The sequence below is a fragment of the Cydia pomonella genome, chromosome 2 (genome assembly GCF_033807575.1).
Source record: "Cydia pomonella isolate Wapato2018A chromosome 2, ilCydPomo1, whole genome shotgun sequence".
Lineage (NCBI taxonomy): Eukaryota > Metazoa > Arthropoda > Insecta > Lepidoptera > Tortricidae > Cydia > Cydia pomonella.
In genome coordinates, this window is record NC_084704.1 from 26538551 (window position 1) to 26552633 (window position 14083).

The 14083-nt window shown below is 34.7% G+C and overlaps 1 protein-coding gene across 1 annotated transcript in view; it reads left to right on the top strand.

Moving 5' to 3' along the window:
* Positions 1-14083, top strand: part of LOC133534756 (polypeptide N-acetylgalactosaminyltransferase 2) — a 73964-nt gene that overhangs the window by 53304 nt on the left and 6577 nt on the right. The gene's annotated exons all lie outside the window — the stretch shown is intronic.

Below are 14083 nucleotides of genomic sequence, written 5' to 3' on the forward strand. Positions count from 1 at the left end.
CACGAGCGGTTAAACAACAACTTTGTCCCCTTGTAAAACAAATAACTATTAACATAAATTATATAGTACCTAACTCAAGATAAGTAGGACCAGAGTTAGTGGAAGAAAATGGTTCGAGCCCTACAGGGGGTAACAGGATGAAAAGAAGAAGAAGAAGTATAATTGAGATCAAATATTTCTTCCTAACTGCGGCGACAGTTCGGGAGGCGACCGCCGAACAGTCAGCAATTGTTTACTAATTTTCTGCTTTATTTATCTATCTACACTTCATGTCCTCTCATCTGAGCCATCATCTACACTCCGTCGTCTTTCACACTCTTTAGACATATCAAAATAATTAAAACTGTTTTAATTTAATTTAAACGCTCCTTATTCATCACATCACCTACAATTAGCAACATTGAGAATTCGGAAGTTTAAAAAAAATTATCTGACTAATTTTAAAAGCTAGCTGAAGTTTCTTCTAATCTGGCCTATCTTAATCTATTGATAAAATGTTGATAGGTGTAACAGTCGCGCTCGTGTCAAGTAGCTTAGTCATCAATCTTTCTGCCAATGGATGGTCCATTAGCTGGTAACAAGATACGCAAACAAACCACACCATTAACTATGCCGTCGTGATGCAATACGGATTTATAACCATGCATTAATGACTTCTAGCGAAAATTAACATTGCGGCTATAGGACTTCGTTTGAAATAGGCAGGGTACCTATGCAGACCGGTGCTGACGAGTATGTTGACATTGTTGACATATTAGTTCAAATTAAAATAGATATCAACATTTAACTAACAAGTAGGTATGTCAAATATTTTTAAGTTTAATTATGTAAGTAAACCAGGCCAAATATAGATATATATATATATATATATATATTATGTGACATACGTACAATTCCGTCTCTGAATAACACGGGATATGTACTCACGGGATAAAAGGGGAGAAAATATTTCAAGACAAAGCTGGAATGAACAATGGGCTACATGTACATGAAAATATTTTATAATGTTTGTTTAATAAACACATTTAACGACTCGAAATTAATGCGATAATTTTTTGTTATACTACGTCGGTGGCAAACAAGCATACGGCCCGCCTGATGGTAAGCAGTCTCCGTAGCCTATGTACGCCTGCAACTCCAGAGGAGTTACATGCGCGTTGCCAACCCTAACCCCCCCTCATTGAGCTCTGGCAACCTTACTCACCGGCAGGAACACAACACTATGAGTAGGATCTAGTGTTATTTGGCTGCGGTTTTCTCTAAGGTGGAGGTACTCCCCCAGTTGGGCTCTGCTCTAGATCTGGAATGACATCCGCTGCTCTGTGCCCGAGTCCAGTCCAGTCCAGATAATGTAAAATCCGTAATTTTTATAACATGTCTGTAAATATTTTCAAGTTTAGATGCGTTATGTTTTAACTTATATATTTTATTTATATTAAGGCATTAAACATTTTGGCTCAGCCGGGCAGCCTGTGACTTCATAGATGCGGTTCGTGCGCTACAGTTATTTTCGCAATAAGGAAGTTTTTGGGGTTTAGTAGACATCAAGTTTAAGAAAAACATTTGAATTGCACGGGAATTAGAATCGATTGACGTTTCCAAAAAAAAACATGCATGTAGACGATATGTAAACGGCACAGCAACAGTAAGTAAACCATTTTTACTTACCGACACTTAAAATTATCCTGACAAAACGTGGAGTGCTTCGTAAAGAATCCAGTTTCTCAAGTTCTCGCTAAATGCTTTGTTGTCAGTGTCACTCAAACTCGTCGAGCGGCGGCGTGCCTCTGCCTAGTTGTCGGTCGCAGGTACAGTAAGATACCTGCGACAGATACCATGGTTGGGTTCGGTATACTAACTGAATATGTTATATTTATTTATTTTCAAATATTTACACGGCATTACAGCATATGCCAATAGGTACGCCGAATAATTAGACTATACAAATACAAAACATATATAAAATAAAAAACAGATATCCATTAAAAATCAAATGCAAGTGCTGGAAAGCCTATAATCCATGATCTCACAGAACCTCAGACAGTCCTGGCACACATTCGCCCATCTCCACGCAAACAAGTCACACTCTGGTGCTGATGTCAGGAGTGCATTGAGCAGCGATAACGCGCGTAGGAGTGGCGAGTTTCTGCGCGATACTGTGCGCGCCACCGGTACGGCCAACAGTGGACGCGTTCGCGGCCTCAAGAAGACTCGAGGAATATCCGGGACGTACAACCTCAAGACTCGATCCACCAGTTCCGGGCAGTCCGAGTCACCGCGCAATATGCGACAAGCTGTAGCCAGCAAGATGTTGTTACGCCTCACTATATGTGATAAAAAGTGGCATTGTATACCTATTTTACGAGTATATCAATAAATGAATAAGATACTTTTTCATCACATATGGTTGAGGTATAGTCGTTACGTCTACGAGTATGTTCCTAAAAACCATAATTTTCAAATTAAAATCCGCTGTTATTCGAAATGGAGCAGAAATGTGTATCACTGCAGTAGCTTTTGACAAAATATTATGATTGGAAATATAAATAATTTGTAGATATTTTGACTAAAAATATAAATTCAAGCGTAAACATTATTCGTTCTTTAAGTTCGTGTGTAATAAGTTATAGAATATAAAATGTAAATTGGTCTAATTATCTTTTCTCTAATTTCTATTTATTGAATCATTAGTTACCTATAATTTAAATTTAATTTTCAGTCCATAAGAAAAATATTGCTAAGTAATTTAATATATTAATAAAATTGGAACATAACTAATTTTATAATTAGTGATTAAGCAATCAATTGTTTCGAAGTATAGTGTTACTAATTGACATTATATTGTGTCTATATTCGGTTCATTCGCTATATTATAATTTGTAGGTCAGCGTGTCGATACTATTAAGTGATACCGACTATACAGGTTTTAATTCAATGTACTACTTATACCTTCTTAAGTATGGTATATAATATAATAACAATTATGAGCTTACTCCTGTACGTTTCTTAGCCGCTCCCAACTGTCATAAACCCACATCTGAATATCAGTACCCCTAGTGTAAATTTGATCGACATCATAACGTGACGAACGCGTTTGCGTTAAGTCTCATTTTGTATAGGATTTTGAGCTTCCAAAACGTCCCGCTTGGCGCGCTCTTTCTAAATCCAATACAAAATGAGACTTAACGCAAACGCGTACGTCACGTTTCGAAATCGAATTTATTTACACTAGGGGTACAGATGGGGTAACTTATAATACCGTAGATATTTCGACTAAGTTAAAAACATGGTATGAACAAACGATAATATATGTCTACAAGTATATTCATGAGTCATGTTTATAAAACACTTCTACAAGCATCTGTTTTTTAGATATCGTACGTGCATGGCATATTTTAAACGTCAAACTGTATGAAATTATGACATTTACTTAACACTTGCACAGGCTGGGCTATCAAAATCGCTGCCAACTTATCTTGGTCTGACTCTAGTAGTTCTCCTTCATCTAATGTTAACAAATAACAGTTTAGATTGATGATTGTACTTGTAGATTGTTGTTGTACAAAATGCAAATGCATTTATTAACACTTCTGGACAAGGTTGTATCTCGCGGAACCCAAAACCGCCGAGCACTAGATCACGTCCCCGCATGCTAATGTCAAGGCTCGTGAGTCGGCGACTCGCTCCGACGTCCGCCGCGGAACCACTTGCAGTTTTATTTTTACCCTTATTTACCTCCTTACATATTCGTCACATGTCACCAACACTAGTTTACATGGAACGATTTACTTTCCGCTTGTAAATTTCACTTAAATAGATTTTGGAGAGTTTTAGAAATTTTTAGGTCGTCATGAGCTCATGGGTGTTTTAAATTCCATTGTGGTACAAAGTGCATTTGAGAGGACGTGAAAATATTATGTAAGACCTGTTTGATCTTTTATACTAGGCTATTGGCTGCAGTGGCAGCAATTTAATTTATTAATACCCAGCCAGAGTTTACGGTGTATTGCACATGAATTCCACATAATATCAACTATGAGATTCCACAGCAGTTTTATAGACTTGGTACATTGACTAATAGACAAGTAGTCGTAGTGGGTGGGCAGATCATCGTTATTAACGGGTATCATCGGAGGTCGAGTGCACTTAACGAGAGGTCGTGAAGCTGCCCTCATCACCTGTCGCTGTCGGTCTCCGGCTAGAATCCAAGTGGTTCCTGACTTCCGTCTCGATGGACCTTGATTATATAGAAGATTTTATTTATGTAATGTACATCTCATTCATTCTAAAAAACTGTACCACAATGCCATACATTTAAGAAAAGTTATGTTATTTTCACTGAGAATCGGGAGCTCTTTTAATATTATATTACTTTTGATATTCTTATATATATAAGGATCAAAGGAGCTCCGATAGAGATGAAAATAACATTTTCCAAACCTAAAAATTTTGGTGTACTAGGAACCTACTATTTTTTCGACTAGATACAATATATATTTATAACTCTTAAACTTATACTTAATTTTTGCTATCTTCCACTATCCAAAATCATATAAGTACCTATAAGCAGGTAAGTAACAAAAAAATAGTCAAGATAATTACAAAGAAATAGGCTAAAAAGCAAAAACAACCTTCTCTAGAAATACAAGTGATAAAAATTTCCCCATACAATATTTATCAGTTTAAGGGATTAATATTAAGCTGAATATTATGTTATAAAGAAGATTTCACGCAATCTAAATTACTCGCAGCAATAATACCGATTTTGTTCATTTTTATTGCAAAGTCATGTAAGCATTCACCATGTCATGTAACTTGTCGACACATACAACAGTTATTTTATCTATTAATGTCAAAATGATCTCTATAACATTTCATCGGGGTTATCCCACAACCGCCACAACCAAACGATAGCAATTACCTCTGTTGCAACGCGAACTAATGTCGACGCGGTGGAGCGAGCACGGACGGATTACGTATGAGATGGCCAAAACCTCGCGTAATGGCGAACAGACACCACTAAATAAGGACTGGCAATCTGCATTATATCATAAGAATTTGTGTTTCTCATATCTATTGTTCGTGAAGTCTCTTCTAAGGCATAGACCGTCTGCTTAACAGGTTCTTTTTGATCTGAGACTTCACATGCGCCTCATGAATACCGCGACTTTCTATGGAGGCTGACAGTCTCTAGTATTTACTTATCTATATTCGGTACCAAAACATTAATAATGCACCTTCAATCGTCAACCAATTCTAAACCTAAAAGAACAGCATTAGGACTCAATATATCCTATAATTTTAAAAGTGTACTCGATGCCCGAACGTGCTCGATGAAAATCAATTGTGTCATTTCACAATGGAGTACAGTTTATTTAATTCGTTGTAATGGCACTTGATAAAAGCGTAGGTAAGGCATTAATACGGCATCAATTACTCAACCCACGAGCCAAGCGATTTCAAAACATAGTAAAATTTATTTCATGTTTTGAAAATAAACACTGTAAGTAGGTATTGGAGAATCATGTTTTTCGGTTATATGTACTTACTTTAGGTACAAGTACAAGGGTAAAAGTATTTTTGGCATGATATTCAGGCCAAATAGTTAAAAGTTTAATAACGTCAAATTCGTCATGTCACAAGGATTAAGATATAGGAACCAGGCTACTTTAAACTAGGTAATTAAAAGGCATATTATTATTCTCTAACGTGGTCCTAACCCTTAGCCACTATGAAAACTGCTGGGAAGTAAACGAGAAACAAGCAAGAGCTCTCTAGGGAAATTACGCTGTCACTCTACGGCAAATAAGAAATGAATAGGTACCAAGGGCAAAAAGTCAAGGCCAGGACATATCTAATATTAAACTTGGCTTTATTCAATGAAGAACTGAAAGAAGAGACAATAATGGAACGTTAAAGTTTAAAAAGTTAAGATGCACGATATTAATATACTACAATACGTTCCGGCTGGATAACTAATTAATCAATATAAATGTCCTTTACATGCACAATTGTTTGTAAGGATAGGTGTAATTTGATATTTTTAAATACATTCTGCATAATTATATGTGTTATCAATATTTACTACAGATAAAATTTAAAAATTTCTGTAATTATTACAGATAATAACCAGCCAGGAATAACATTTGATTAATATTTGTATGCTTAGTAAGAACCACCTTACATATGAAGTCCTTATTAGGTACAGTTCATCGTTAAAGTTTCCTCACGTTTTGTGTCTATGCTTAACATTAGCAATGTAAATTAATCGTGTGCTTATAAAGCACACGCCGATTTCAGATAAATTGGACGTTTTATAACGATTCGTTGTAATCGTTGTCACGAGATCCACGCAGTATACGTAGGTGCAAGATCAAGGACTGCACTTTAGAAGAAAAATACTAAGTACCTGCAAACTCGAACTGGATGTCTTTTAACTAATTAAGAAAAAATGCACAACAACAAGCGGGGTTGCCGGATAAAAGAATAATAATATAAAGTAGACTAGTAAGATTTTAGAGGTATATAACCTTAAACTATATTGAAGTATTACTACGTACTCAATACATACTTTGGTTCTTAGAATAAAATATTTTGAGAATGGACAACATACAGATGTACAAGCAACATAAATATGAAACTGCTCTAGAGCATTTTTGCTGAGTCCCCCTCTAATTCTAAATTAGAATAGGTTTTTTTCAAATGGAAACACTAATTTAGTATAAAAGCACCCGTCTAAGGCTTTAGCGAATTTTATTAGACAACTCATACCCGTGTCCCGTGTTAAAGAGTTTCTTTAGACTCCTACATTGATCATTTCGCATGCGCCCGGTACCTCGCCGTCATCAATCACAGGTTTTTGCTGCAATTTGCCAGTACCACGAGTCGACATGCCTGTGTTCAAGGAGAATGGAGGAAACGAAGATGTTATCCATGTTACAAATTTCATTGCATAATAAATGTTAGTTATGTGCAGCTTAATATGGCATAGGTAACCCAGAATGGAGTTCCTTAACTGCATTAATTATTTTATGTTAATACCTTTTATATCCGCTATTTTAGTCTAAAACCACCATGGTTGTGGCTCCTTTAGCCAGACATCAAAACTATGGTACTAATCGCTTTAAGATTTTCTTCTGGCTATTAAAATCACTTTGATTCCGCCGTACTTGAGGAACATTGAATTAAGTTACTCGTACCCATCAGTCTGCACAGTATGTAATTAATGTTGTTTGGAATTATTAATATAATTCAAACAGTCTCTGAATTCTTATCTGATTGAATCAAATATCAACGACTGACTATCGATAGATATTATGCAGGTAAATCGGACCCGCGCTATTGTTTTTTACAACTACAAAATAAAACGAGACAAAACTAATTAATCGGTAACATCGAATGACGTTTCCCGTCGCTCCGTTTTTTCGTACGTAAACTGCTTCATGATGAGACGAACAGCGTCCGAGGTAGTTTCACAAGCGATTTAGTTTGAAAGTTGGTTGCCTCATGTACAAAGTATATCTTACGGATAACGTTCTGCATTCTAATACGTGTCGTAAACTGAGAGAGAGAAGCGATTTGACCAATCAATGTTTATTACACATTATTTTATAAGTGACCTTATGAGTATTTTTTGGTGACTACCTTTTTGATTTAAATATTTTAAACATTATTTTCTTTTCAACATACAATTACAGTGTATTACTTTAATATTTTTCAAACTCGATGTACGTATGCTGACAGGTGTCATTTCAATACAATTTTGCGAGATTTGTCATTTTTAGGTTCTAAATTACATAGAGATGATACCTGGCACCCTACCCATCGAGTTTGAAAAATATAATACTATTGCTAAAATATCCACTACTACGACTAATATAATTAATAGTTAACTAAGCGGTAAAAAAGGCTAGGTAAAGGATATTACTTTCAGGTTTTTTAAAATGTTTATAAAAAATAAGTTTTTACTCAATTGAAAATGTCACCCTCATTGTGACACACCAAAACAAATCAACTCTTATTCTTCTTCCTTGCGATGTCTCGGCCCTTTTGCCACGGCTCATGGCATGGGAGCCTGGGGCCGCTTGACAACGAATCCTAAGATCAACTCTTATTATCTATGCTTAATAGTTTCATATATTTTCATCGCTTTTTTGATAGCGGGAAGGCTAAAATTAACTTAACTGCACCTATGTCATATAAATTATAATTGTATTTTTGCATGAAATTTATTCGTTCAGCCTCGTTTTGGACACATTCCACCAAGATATGGAACGTCTTCTTTTACGCCACATTTAGTACAGTTTAGTGACTGGTTCTTACCCAATATGAATCTGAAACGAATATTTCTTAAACATTCATTTCCAAGTAAATTAATGTCCGAAAGAATAATTAAGACCCATTTTATCAATCATTGCGGTGATGGTTTCGCTTTCATAAGCGTTCCAATAATAACATCCTATGTTTATTATCCTTTACAGACAGTACATAACTAATTAAAAAAATCGCTTTGAATTAACAAGTTTATAGCTTCCTCTCGCGGCGCCTCCCGTCACTCGAATTGCTCAAGCGGTGAGCGGAAGACGCGGAGTTGTGTAAGGATCATCGCTGATCCCTTCACCGAAGCGCGAAGTCCACGTAGCGTAGTAACACTACATTGATATTATCATGGGCTATAATTTTGCGCCTATGTAACCAATTCCACTGGAAAAAAATATAATTCTAAAATACTCATTTAGAAGTTGTGTGCTTTGTTCACTAATTTTGCTTTTTAGGGTTCCGTAGCCAAATGGCAAAAAACGGAACCCTTATAGATTCGTCATGTCCGTCTGTCTGTCCGATTATGTCACAGCCACTTTTTCCGAAACTATAAGAGCTATACCGTTCAAACTTGGTGAGTAGATGTATTCTATGAACCGCATTAAGATTTTTACACAAAAATAGAAAAAAAAAACAATAAATTTTGGGGGCTCCCCATACTTAGAACTGAAACTCAAAATATCTTTTTTCATCAAACCCATACGTGTGGGGTATCTATGGATAGGTCTTTAAAAATGATATTGAGGTTTCTAATATCATTTTTTTCTAAGCTGAATAGTTTGCGCGAGAGACATTCCAAAGTGGTAAAATGTGTGTCGTCCCCCCCCCCCCCGTAACTTCTAAAATAACAGAATGAAAAATCAAAAAAATATATATGATATACATTGCCATGCAAACTTCCACTGAAAATTGGTTTGAAAGAGATCTAGTAAGAAGTTTTTTTAATAAGTCATAAAATTGTGTGTGTGTGGGGTATCTACGGATAGGTCTTCAAAAATGATATTGAGGTTTTTAATATCATTTTTTTTTCTAAACTGAATACTTTGCGCGAGAGACACTTCTAAAGTGGTAAAATGTGTGTCCTAAGTGGTAAAATGTTGAACGAGATCTAGTAAGTAGATTTTTTTAATACGTCATAAATGGTACGGAACCCTTCATGCGCGAGTCCGACTCGCACTTGGCCGCTTTTTTTATCTAACATCATTAATATTTGGAGAAACGAAGATTCCTACGTGGTGCGTACATGGCTTTAAGTATAGAATAGAAGGTCCTCTATGTGACATATTCATGTAGTCCTAATATACACCTCCAGATATGCTCATTATATAGGTACCAATCAGGTCGCCACACTTAAATGCTGCATTCCTTAAACTGGCCATAAATACACACCAGGGTACGCCTGCGCAGTTTTACCTGTACAGTTCAAATGCACAGTCGAAGCTGGCCGGGAAGCCAACGTGCAAATCGCTTACGCTTCGTAGCAATCGAAACTCATCTGTCACTTTCGCACTAATATGGAAGAGTGATAGAGAGACACAAAGCGTTTCAATAGCGGTTATCAGCCGAATGCTACATACGCTACTTTTTACCTGTGTGCAGTTGACAAAAATGCGCAGGCGTACCCTAGTGTATATGGCCATATTAAGAGTTTATAGACTAAATAATCTTAATTGAAGATAATTGAAGGAAACGATTTGGCGTCTTAAGTAAGATATTTTATTGCTGTTTTTCTGATTACACGGATTAAACGTTGTTGGATTTGACGATGTTAACATTTTTTACCAATATGTCCAAAAAACTACGATGTTGTTTGTCGACAGAGAGTGAGGTTTTACAACCTTTTTAATTAATTTCACCAGTTACAAGCTTGTTTGTAAGAATGTAGGGTTAGATCTTTAATACTTATGTTTATAAGTCATACGATGGAGCATATATTTGCCAGGTATTCTCTGGTATAATTTAAAGGGTTCCAGAAAATAGTAATAACTTATACAATGTACGTTTCTTATTTAAAATAATTTAACATTAAGAAGAAACCGGATTGTAAAAGATTTTATAGTTTAGTACTTTTGTGTGTAAATTTTCGCTATAGTTTCTTTTTGTAAAGGTTTATCTTTCATTTTACTTAACTAGAAACATATTGTAAATGAACATATAATGAAGTTAGGTATCCACAAATCGTATAGTTTGACCTACATTAAACACGCATCATTTGACCATAAACAAGAAACATTGACGTGCGATTAATTTCGCTCTGTTGTAAAAAAAATAGCGCCATATTTTTCATAATCGGTGAAAAAAACCATACTTACATAGTTTTAATTCGTTAAATTATGTGGAAACCCCACTTTCTTTTACCTAAACGTTTCATGATTGGTGCCGTTAATAAACATATTACATTGTGTTTACGTTTCTATTCACTGTGATATTTACATTAATAGTAACATTAGTATTTGGTATTAAAACGAAATTTTAATTCATCAAAGACAGTAAATTGCTAACTGTGCAGATACAATAATAATAAATAACTAAAAAATAATAACAATAAAAGAATATTATAATATTGAAAACCTTATCGAATGATATTTACTTACCAGTGAATGGGGCAACCTATGAGTTCTTCAAACACCAAGTAGTGCGTCATCCTCTTGCGTTAACAGGATTTGGTCGATTAGTAATTTAGATTTTTATGGAAACAGGTTTAGCAAGTATTCATTTTTTTTTATGTGGCTGGCTTTTAATCTGAATTGATCACTTTGATCAGTGAATATAACTAACACTAACTAACTAACAGTTAAATTAAAGTCGGTATGAAACATTATGCTCAATGTAATGTAAACTAATTTATTGTAAAATGCAGTACAGCAAGGTATTAAATATCGACATTTACAATGTGCTAAAAATATGTGTCAATATGTGTCACACTACCTTAATTACAGGAAATAAGGTCGTGTATATATATATGGCACTTTGTCCGTGTTGATATTTAGAGCAATTTACAGTACATTAACTAGGTACCTATATACTCTTTACTGCACACAATTTACAACATGTACAGAAACATAAACAACGACAATTATTACTCTATGTACTAAATTTTTAGTTACATAATTATAGATCCCTGATTAATAAAATAATGGTTTAGAAATAAATGTTTTACTAAAGTATTACGTAGATACCTCCGAAAAACATCAGAGCCTACAATTACTCATATTGACATATTCTTGTGTTCCGTAAGTATTTAGCATTTGGCACTATGTAATCAAAAGTAACGTCATCTTCTGCCTCGAGGCCCTCAAATGACAGCGTGGTCCAATGTCAGCACATTCCGGTTTGGGCCATGACATTCGCATAATCTTCTGAATGCTGCGGCCTTGAGCGGTTCACATTCGAGAGCCAACACGATCGATTGCATGTACGGCATTAAAGATCTGAGGATAAGCTTGTTTAAACTATAAACTACGGAAGTTTTTGCGGTTGAGAAACAATTGTTCTGATAGAATAAAATCATTGTTAAAGTCATTAGCGGTGTTTCTACATTGCATTGTTAAAACAAGTTGCACAAGACCTAACTCTGAGCTCGGGATCTAATCCGATAACAAGTTCATAATTATAAAGGACATGAATAGTAATTGTTTACATATGGAATACACACAAATAATCTCACAAATTCAGTTCAAATCATACGTAAATGATATGATATAGAAGATTTACCTATTTTTGAAATGCGGAAAGTTGTGCCCTTTGGGCTCTCTAACCTGTTGTTTGGAAAATGTTTATTGCGTGAGCTTTCCTTAAGCGAAATGTAGACTCAAGTAAAGAATATAGGATCTGATGCACAGGTAAATTACTAACAATTTATCTACGTAAGAAATCAAGTAAAAAAACCGAAACTATAATAAGTGTGCCGCCGAAGCTTATCAGAGAACATATTAAATAAGACAAATAAATTGGTAATAACTGAACAATTAGCTTATTTGAATAACCTTAGACTTTCTAAATATATCAATAATTAGAGTCTAGAACGATTAGACTGTAATCCCGCCATCAACAGGTCAGGGCCTATCACGTTCGGTTCGTGGGTCCGATTATGGTAATTCACTTCGCCTTATGAGTCTAAACATTCGTGCTAGATTTCAAAGTATATAAAAACAAAACAGATGCCGAATTTACGTAAACATGGTTATTTAAATTGTCATTGTCCAAAACAGTGTCTAATTCTGCTACACTAAGCGAAGGTTTTATATTATATTAGGTATGACAGGCTGGCTTCTGATAATTTGGAACATAAACTAGTGACATTACTACATACTATATAATATATTTATACGAGCACATAAAGTTCGCTCTATAATAAAAACGAATCGAAAAGTCACCATGTCGGCCTCAGCCCACCTCACTTTATGCGTGACAAAATTTAATACCTACATAGGTATAGTAATTACTCACGGATTTAAGTGCCAGTAATTGAGATGATGACATTAACTATTGCCACCTCGCACGTGAACATATCATTTGAATATAATACGTCTTTTGAAATTGGGGAAATCAGAGACTAGAAAAGATACAGGAAAACTAGGTATATGAAAAAGTGTCAGCTTTACTTGTTTAAAGCACAATTTTGCCAGGAGTAAATTTATTCTTAAAAAAATTTAAAGTACGATATTTTTAATGCAGATCGCTTTAGTATGATTCAAAGATCATTTGTTAGTATCTAAGATAAAAATATCACCGCGAATATCTGAGCTGAATTTGAACGAAATAGTAATAACAATTAAAGTATTAGAAAATTGGCAATCTTTTAATTGTTTTGAGGCAACTGGTTTTGAGGTACATGATAAAAATTTTGACCATACCGAAATTCGGGTTACAAAATGGTAAAATGATATAACGGTTTCTAATACTACACCTGACCTGACTACTACTACGTTGTATCTAAAATAGTTCTGTTTCGAATTTCGCCACAGCTTGCCAGCTAAGAAATATCTTTCATTTATTATCTCCTACTATACTTGTAACCGTCTCGCTCAAAACTAAGGTTCCTAACTAGGTATCATTAAATCAAGCTGTCTGAATTTGCTTTCATGACTTATTTTAATTTTTAATGAGCTATAGTGAGTTTAATTGAAGATTATGAGTAGAGTTATGCAGCTACTTGTAAAGGCTTATAGCTGATCTGATCGTACATACCTACATCTCAGATTGACCTCGGGTCAGCCAGTCGTTAAAAACATCCTGGTTGTAAATAAAATATTACAATCAGTACTTTAACTGCCAATAACGATTATCGTTTAAGAGGGAAGTATAGCACTTGATCGTCTATCCAAAAAGTGAAAAGGTTTTTCCACTTCTAAATATTTTCCATTCTCCATGATTTTTAGTGTGTTATTGACACAATGAAATACTATTAGGTTTATAGGTTTTCCTCTTTTTTAAATTTCAATTTTTTTTTTCAAAAAAGCGAAATTTGTAAACGTAGAATATATTATGCTGAAGCGATCGACATCAAAATAAAAGTGATTTGTTAAGATTTTGATTGCCCTTATTGTTGATAGTCTTTATCGGAATCCTGAGTTCTTTTTTGAATCGAATTCAGTTTTGATGAATTGGCATCAACACATAATTCAATTCTAAACCAATTTGAGATTAATAACACTATAATCTCAATACCAACCCAATTCAATTCAATTGTATTTATTCAATAGACTACAATGGTCCATAATGGTTAGTAACGTTTAAGATTTAAAACTAAGTGTAGAAAAAA